The following is a 9,074-nucleotide window of genomic DNA, read 5'->3' on the forward strand; positions in this document are numbered from 1 at the left end:
CCTGAATACCTAGTACAGAGTTTGGAACATGAAGGGGTAGAATTGTTTATTATTATTATTATTATTATTATTATTATTATTATTTTGAGATTTTGTATACAGTGCAAAACAATGCTAATAGATAAATCCATCGTTGCATTTAAACAGTGAATTCCTTTATTCTCAAAAGACAGGTATGTCTGGATTGTGCTACAAACTGCTACTCAGCAATAGGTAAAATATGTGAACTATTCTAAGCACAACTCTGGGAGCCAGATGACTCTGAAACAAATGAACATTTTGTGATGTTGCTTTAATTACCAAGGTTATAAACACACACACACACACACACACACACACACACACACACACACTGACAAAATGAACTCAAATATTTCTCTCGGAGAATGCCTGTTGGCATTGTCTTGGAAATTTTAACATGATCCCTAAATTCAACAACACTGGGATATAGAAGGGGGGAAAAAAAGCAAAGAACTTATTTACCTCCTAGGGAAAGTGTTGCCCTTATGCCACATATAATAGCAAATTGCTTTTTTTATGGCATGCATAACCTAGATGGGAAAAAATATGGCGCTTCGGGGAAGGAGGGAAAAAGTAAATGAAGTTCCAGGAATGTCATTCTGAAGTAATGAGGCATGGACAGAAAATACACCCCTCACATCATCGGATTGAGATGGCAGTCGAAATAGCTTCATTGAAGTGTCAGCACTCATCCATCAATCAATCACCCACAAGGAAAAATAGCAACAGTACAACGGGCGGCTTTTATGGGATTTACTCATGGGCATAGGGAATAGCAACTCAAATGTAGTTCTGACATGAAAAGCAAGGTGCTGATATTATTTTTTATGATGGGAGGATCATAAAGTGAATTGAGAACAGCGAGGTCTGTCTTTGCTTAACCTATTCAACCAGAAATGAACGGAACTCAACTGGAAAGGAACAGTCTTTGGGTGGGTTAAGATTGAAGGGTGGACTCGACTGAGCACTGTCCTTCGACCACGAAATTCTATTAAAGGAAAACCAATGCATTAGCATTGGGGTTCTTGAAGCCATTCAAAAATCCCCTGCTCCCACCCCAGGATTATTAGATAACGTTGCATAATTCAGATCCTACAGCAACCAATCAAAAGAAAACTAGAGCTCTGTCTCCAGCTAGGGAGACACTATATTCCTAAACTGCTCAGAAATCATTTCCTTTCTAAGAAAAAAAATGATAATAATAAATCGTCTGCTTCTACATATAATCTATATGGTTTTGTTAGTGTGATTTCTCCAGTGGGGTAGGCTGGGAGATGAGAGACAAAAATATTGATAAATTTGGTATGACTCATGACTCCCCACTCGGCAAGTGTGAACAGCACTGCGAAGCACAGCTGCTAATGCTCCCCTTAGAAAACCCGATCTGGGCTGGCACTGGGAGAGACAGACAGCGCTCCCCGTGTTTCTACAGGCTGGGCCTGTCTCTAGTTGGCAAGGCTGTGGGACTTCTAGAAACTTCTTCCTGGAAAGAGAACAGCCAAGTTACCGTGAACTCGGGAAAATGGTCTTATCCCCTTTCATACCCCACCCCTTCTCTCCTTTCTTTGAAGAGCTGTAGCTCAGATAAACCAGGAGTTTAGAAGTAGGAGGAGAGTGATAAGCAAAATGACCTGTCAATTCCCCTGAAGGATCTCCACTCCATCCCTGGTCCTGGCTGTAGGGACAACGATCTAGCTTTTCTTTCCCGCTCCTTCCTTCTAGCTAAAGCCATCAATTGGTTAGAAATTGAAAGGGCCTTCGGTACAGACAGATGTTCACATTTTGTGTTTTGAGGGGGGGGGCTCATTGTACTTCAGCAAATGAGCCAAATATGGAGCAGGTTAAAAAAAAAAATCACTGAGAGTCTGAGGCACTCCAGGAAACACTTTACTGAGCAAATTCACTCGAGGTACCTCCTTATGCTGTCGTGTCAGCCACACTGTCCTGGCACCAGAAGTCAGCACAGTGCATGCTGCATCCCGAATCCCACTCTCATGGGATTAATACCGTTCCTCCAGGCAGCTGGTACCCAGACATCTAGGGGCAGGACTCTCAGAGGGTCAAAATTAGGGGCTTTCACAACAAGGAATTCTCTTCTGAAAAACATACAGAGAGGAAATAGCTTAAAAATAGGTCAAGGCCTGAAAGCAGAATATAATCATGGAATAAATTGAATAAGCCAGACAGTCCCCACAGAATTTCTTTTTAGGCCACAAACAGATTCCTGAAAGCTCATCCTCCCCCTCCCCCCACCCCCACCCCCCAAAAAAGAAAATGAGCTGGCGTGGTTGTTTGGCTCTTGCACAGTGACAGTCACGAGCAAAAACCTCCTGACCTTCCATGAAATGCACAGACAAGCTTGTGGAGAATTTCTGAAGCGAGGCAACATGTGAAAGGAAGCAGGTGTGCATGTGTGTGTGTTCACACGTCTGTACGCATCTGGAAAGTCACGAGTGTTCCCAGGGTCTGTGGAAAGGACACGTGCAACAGGAAGAGTCTGTGACTTCACAAAAACTTTTCCCACTACACAGGAAAATTCCAGACGTGGCGGGGTGTTAAGGGCTCTCTGTTGTCTCTCACCTGTCATTTCCCAGGCTATTGGATGCTGTTCAAACCTTCTTTCCTTTTTTTCATTGTTTTTTTTTAAGGTTGTTAGATGTTTTTGTTTACAGAGACAAAAACACATAAAACATTGTTTTCACATAACCCTCTCTGCAAATAAAATAGTAGCGTAAAGATAAAATCTAAAACAATAGAGAAATATACTGGGAAGGCTTTCAGACACACTCAGGCATGTATGAAGCTCTCAAGAGCAGTGAAAATATTCACTATTTTTTGAATGGTCATTAAGGCACACGCATAATCATCACCAAACTTTGGGCTTATTTTGCAAACTGGCAAGATGTTAAAATGCTGATTTCATTCTCTCCCTTCCTCTGTGTGGTCCTTGCCCAAAATATCTATGAAATACTTGTAGACAAAGAACGAGCTGAAGAAAAAGAGATGAATTTCCTCCCCCTCGCCCTCCCCCAGGTGGAGGGACATGTTTCCGTTGCAAAAAAGCATTAAACATTTTGAAACCTGTGAATCATCTTCAGAATGTCTCCAGTGGAATTTTCCCTCTTCATCCAAAGTAAAAGCTACTTATCTCCTTTGGTTTCTGGTGACAGATTCAGGGGACACAATTTCCAGCTCTGGTTAATCTTCTTGCAATAGTTACGAACAATGGGCTAACGGGTGTGGGTGTTTCTCCAAAAAAAAAAAATTATTCATGCGCAAAGCAGCCCAAAGCTTCAGGGAAAACTATACATGTTTTATGGATTAGAAAAGGACTGTTTTAAAATGCTAGCACCAGGTGCAATGCCGTTTCTGCAACCGGACTCAGCCTGTGTTCTTTGGAACAATATATTCCAAGAAAAATGACTCTTCCAAGGGCTGATCCCTGACTGGACAGCTTTCTGAATACAAATGATCACCACGAGCCAAAGGACATAGTGAAGGCCCTCGAAAAGATGATCTGGGTGGAAAAGGCTGGGCAAATGCAACGCCTTTGTATCATGTTTATTTGCTTAAAGAAGCTTTTGGAACTACACGGAATAACTCTTCGGTGAAAACACCCTCAAGAGAAGTTACAAATTTTGAAGAACTGTGCTGCTTGAAAAAAAAAAAAGCCTGAGCACTCCCTATGAACCTTTCAGAATATAAGTTCTAATGTGTTCATTGAACTACTTTGAACAAAATCTACATTTGGCTACCGGTCCCCAAGCCATAGCTAATGTTTACAGAAAGAGCATTCGTGCGATAAGGTCTCAAGTGTTAACTCAGTAATATTTCTACTTTCTGAATGACTCATAGGACATTCAGGAATTTTAAGTGTGGTGTGTGCATATTTTGCCACATGTAAAGTTTGGCCAGACCGCAAAGACAAAGGTAAACATGACCACCATTCTTCTCTGAGATTTAGAAGGGAAAAAAAATAACTACAGAAGCATTCTAGTCCTGCTTAACAAGATTTCTGGTTTCCTAATACAATGCAAGTAAATAAAGACATACAATGAAAGTCAGGCACACTGACATACAAAATATTTCTCATTTGGTTCAATGTTACTTTTTTTTGTTAACAATCACGATATAGCAGGTTAGGAGGTACTGTGATGGCTCCAAAAGTATATCCTTCCACTGCTATGAATCATAAACTTCTACACCCCGATCTGAAAGATCAAGATGATGAGATCTCATCTCTAGTGGTCACCTGGTTCTCACTCTGCCAACTCTTGTCATATTTTAGGGAATTTTCTTCAGTATACTTACATATTTCCCATTTTCTTCCCCTTGCAAGAACCTTGCATTTTGAGTTTGTTTTGGTTAGCAAGGGCAGTGAGTGAGTCAGAGTGAGTTGCAAGAATCCCACACACCCTTGCTCTGATGGGAAAAGGCAAAAACATTTTTATAGTCAGAAGGCAGACCTGCCATTTTCAAAGAGCAATGCCTGCCACCATATCTGCAGAATGTCTGGGGACACACACTCATCTCCTGTGGCCTGCATGCTGTATATAAGACAATTTGCCTGTACACTAAGAAGAAAACCCAGGCTGTTTCTCTATGTATTGTGCAGCTTGGAGGGCTGGTAACGAAAGCTTCCTGTGTGTTTTTATACTGTATATATTTGTATAGAATAACTTTATCGCCACCATGTATGAACACAGATTTGTTATATTTGCTTGTTTCTGTTTCCTACCAAACTGGCCCCCTGATGAGGAAGGGTGTGGGGTAAGAGGGATTCTTTTGTATAGGGGAAAAAAATGCTTGTAATTTTTTTCTCTTGATTATTCTCTTTCAATAGCTTATGAAAGAATTAGATCTGGGTTTACCAAAAAAAAAAATCTAAAAACCATGTTTGTTTGTATGCATGAGTCCCATACCATGACTGGAGGGAGAGAGGAACCAACGTCCGAATTCTGTTTTCCTTTTAAGGCATGCTGTACCCCGTGGGAAAACTGAAAAGTCACCCACGTAGATTTACCCTCTTCGTACTTTATCTAATAGTGCCTGAAAACAAAATTTTTAATGTCTTCTTTGAGGAAAAATTCATAATTGTCAAAATTTGAAACATTAGCTTAATTTTGTTTTTATGACCTCGAGATTTTTCTCTTTATTTATTCGGTTGCTGTTGTAATAGAGCTCTGGGCCATTCCTGGCTTGGCTATGTTCTTCTTCTGCATTAAGGATGTTTTTAAAATTACAGAGATTATTGAGCCAACAGGCTGTTTTAATCAAAACCATGTTTCACTTGTTTTTGATGATTATAAATTGTCCTTGCAATGAAAAAAAAAAGGAGTTGGGGGGGAATAAATAAAATAAAAATAAAGCCGTTTCTGCTAGGAAGATTATACCACCCTGTGGCCAAACAGATTCATCACCGATCAGCAGCTTCACCCATTCCACCAGGATCTAGAAAATTCTTTCCTTGGCTGGCCACAATTTGTTCTCCCCATCATCCCGACATTTGTTCTCAAGGCAGTCACTATTTGCAAATTTCCAAAGGCCTTTTGTCACCTTCTCTTTGCCCAAAGATGATGAATTTAGCTTCGAGGATGCATGGTTGGGAAGGGGATTTCAGAAAAACAAAAGAAGAAGAAGAAGAAGAAGAAGAAGAAGAAGAAGAAGAAGAAGAAGAAGAAGAAGAAGAAGAAGAAGAAGAAAGAAAGAAAGAAAGAAAGAAAGAAAGAAAGAAAGAAAGAAAGAAGAAAAATAAACAGATAGGAGAGATCTTCCTTCCTTTGTCCCTGGGTACCACTAGCCTGTTATCCTTCCCAATTATAAGCAATCTGGTCAGGCTATCTCAGAGAAGTTAAATGAAGTCAAAATGCAGCCTCTTGCTGCATAAATTAGACTTTGTCTGGATGCACTACAGATGTCTGCACAGGCATGGAGATTACCTGTAGAATGAGATGTGTTTTAATACAATTTTATCACTAGAAATAAATTCTGATGATGGAGAGAAACAAAACCCTTAAATTATATCACAAAAGCCATTATTTTTTACATCTAAAGAGTGGGGTTTTTTTTAAAAGGAAAATCATTCTACTTAGAACTATAATTAAAGCCCTAAATAAAAGATGATACTGCTGCTTTTAGATACTATAAAAAAATCAAATAAAAACACATTCACCAAGGTTGGATAGAGCCCCTCATTTCACCAGAAAGGTTTCTATAGGTATATATAGGTATATTCTTTACATTTTTAACCATGACGACTTCATCACACACACACACACACACACACACACACACACACACACACACACACACACACACACATGTCATGTCTTTTCTATTTCCACTCAGCAGCTATTGAAAATAAGACTGTCCCTACCTAAAGTGCTACCATCATTCACATCCTGAAACTGAGCTGCTGTCATTAAAGACCTGAGTGTGTTCAATTATGATTTTCCTGGAGGCTGTCCCTCATTTTAATGCGGCAGGAACTGAAGCACATTTCTGAAACCTAGCTGATACAGTACAGCAGACACACGCCTCTCAACACCATTAGCTTTGCAAATGGCTTCCTTGCAGTCAACACGACTTCCTTCAGCTTTGGCCAATTAAAAAAAAGAAAGAAAGAGAAAGAAAGAAAGAAAGAAAGAAAGAAAGAAAGAAAGAAAGAAAGAAAGAAAGGAGAGAAGAAGAAGAAGAAGAAGAAGAAGAAGAAGAAGAAGAAGAAGAAGAAGAAGAAGAAGAAGAAGAAGGAGAAGAGGAAACTCAGATGCACTTAAAACATAAAAAGAATTATTTATATGAAAAAAATATATTTAGATTTTCAAAGCACAAGACTGAATAGAAGTGCTCTTTCTATGCTCTCTGGAAATGTTACTTGTTAAATGTCTTTCTACATCAGGCTTAATAAATCTGTAATGACATTTGATGGATTGATTTCTGCCTCAGTGTGTTTTTGAAAGATGGCAAGAAAGGAGAGAGGCATTGGGAGAGGAGAAGAAAGGGAGGGAAGGGGAGGGGAGGGAAGGGAAGGGAAGGGAAGGAAAGGGAAGGGAAGGGGAGGGGAGGGGAGGGGAGGGGAGGGGAGGGGAGGGAAGGGAAGGGAAGGGAAGGGCCCATTTGTAGAGAGCAAGGGGATCACTGGTGGGCTTCTCCCATGGTCAAGCCTGGTGCCTCACTTCCAGCATCTCCTCTTGTATCTGTCACAGCTGCCACCACTGCCTGCTGCGTTTCTGGACTGTCTCTTGCATGCTGTCCTATCTTGTCAGCTTGTGCCTGAGCAATTTATGACTTCATCTCAACAGAGCCAGGAAGGCCCTCTCACAGACTCCTGGGCTGCACGACTGCATCAGCCCAGCCCTCCTCCCCTTGCCTAACGCTCCCTTGCTCACTGCTACAGCCCTGTGTGTCCATTCACAGAGAGGCCAAGGAGAAAGCAAGGCCATGAGTTAGGGGAAAGTGATAAAGGCAGGGATTTGCATGAACTCAGCCAAACCAGAGTTCCTTCTGTTCATGCAGCTGGCAGCAATTTTCAAAGCACCTACTATGGGCTAAGTGAGGGCTACCCTGACTGATGAGTGTCGGGGTGGTGTATGAGAACCAAGTTGAGAATCTAGTGGTGGTCAGGCCTTGGTGGCTAACACCTGTAATCTCAGCTATTCAGGAGGCTGCAGCCTGGAGATTGCAGTTGGAAACCAAGCCAGGCAGGAAAATCCACAAACTTTTATCCCAGAAATGGAGCTTTGGCTCACACAGTAGAGTACCAGACTCGAGCAAAAAGCTTAGAGAGAGCGCCCAGGGACTGAGTTCAAGCCCCAGATGTGGCGCGCGCGCGCACACACACACACACACACACACACACACACACACCCCACAAGCCCATTGGTGTTCAAATCCTGGCTCTGCCCTACACTGTCTCCCTGGCCTGATACCTGGTTACAGGAAGGAAAGAATGGGCTGCAGGATTTGACTGACAACCTTTAGTGGTCCCCCAAAGCCCAAGAATATGATCCACAGGTTTCCACTGGGTGTCAACCCCTGACTGAGGTCATTGATGACTTGAATAAGCCGAGTCTTGTCCGTTCCATAACCAACCTGCCTCAACTGCTCTGCATACGCTGTGACCCTGCATCTCCTGCTGCCATCTACCCTTCAGCTCTCCCTCAGAGCTGCCTGAGATGCCTCATCGAGGAAAAACCTCTTGCAGGTGCAATCCTGAGCTTCCCGTTGGCATAAGCCATCACGCTTGAAGTCCCCTGTGCTGGGCTGCTGGGCTGTACAGGCCCCGGGGGGGGGGGGCAGGACCCCCTGCCATTCCCACCCCACCCCAGCTTCCTCCCCATCGCCACCCCCACCACAGCATGCAATGCTAGCAGGAGGCTAGAGCAGGAAGGACTGGGATGTCTCCTCCCTCTGTGAGCACTGCAGAGCTCTTGTGCCTGGGGCCCAGGATAGAGACAATGCAAGGCTCAGGAAGACAAATGACACATGGCTGCTCGCAGGGTCACCCTATGACACACGGTCATGTGATGGGAAGGAGAATGTGAAGCCCAGCCTGCTTCCAGGCCACCACCAGGGCACAACAGCACACTGCCACCTTCTCTTCAGCTTCCAGGCACACAGCCCACAGGCTGACATTACACTGGGCAGGGGGAGAACAGAACATGACTGTAGGGCAAGTTAAAGATCTATGTTAGCATAGATCTCAAGCATAGTCCACAGAGCACATGTCAACTGCGACTGCGCGCTCTTGAGAGAAATTGTCTTTCCTAGTTCTTCACGGTAACTCCTTCTCAGCAGGCTGACTCCCCCAAACAGGTGCTCGGAGCTTGACAATATTGACTTTTACCGTACTTGGCAACACATCAAAGAATCATAGCCCATAAATACATGTCCTGTGCATCCATAGTGGCCAGATCTCATGGAGAGGGGATGAGAGGAAAAGGTGTGAAAAACACCAAAGAGAAATAGGAAACAAAGAAGGGAGGGAAGGAAAGAGGGAGGGGAAGATAGGGGGAGGAAGGGGAAAAAGGTGAGGAGGCAAGAAGAAAGAAAGG

The sequence above is a fragment of the Megascapheus bottae genome, chromosome 18 (assembly GCF_031878675.1).
Source record: "Megascapheus bottae isolate mThoBot1 chromosome 18, mThoBot2.hap1, whole genome shotgun sequence".
Classification (NCBI taxonomy): Eukaryota; Metazoa; Chordata; class Mammalia; order Rodentia; family Geomyidae; genus Megascapheus; species Megascapheus bottae.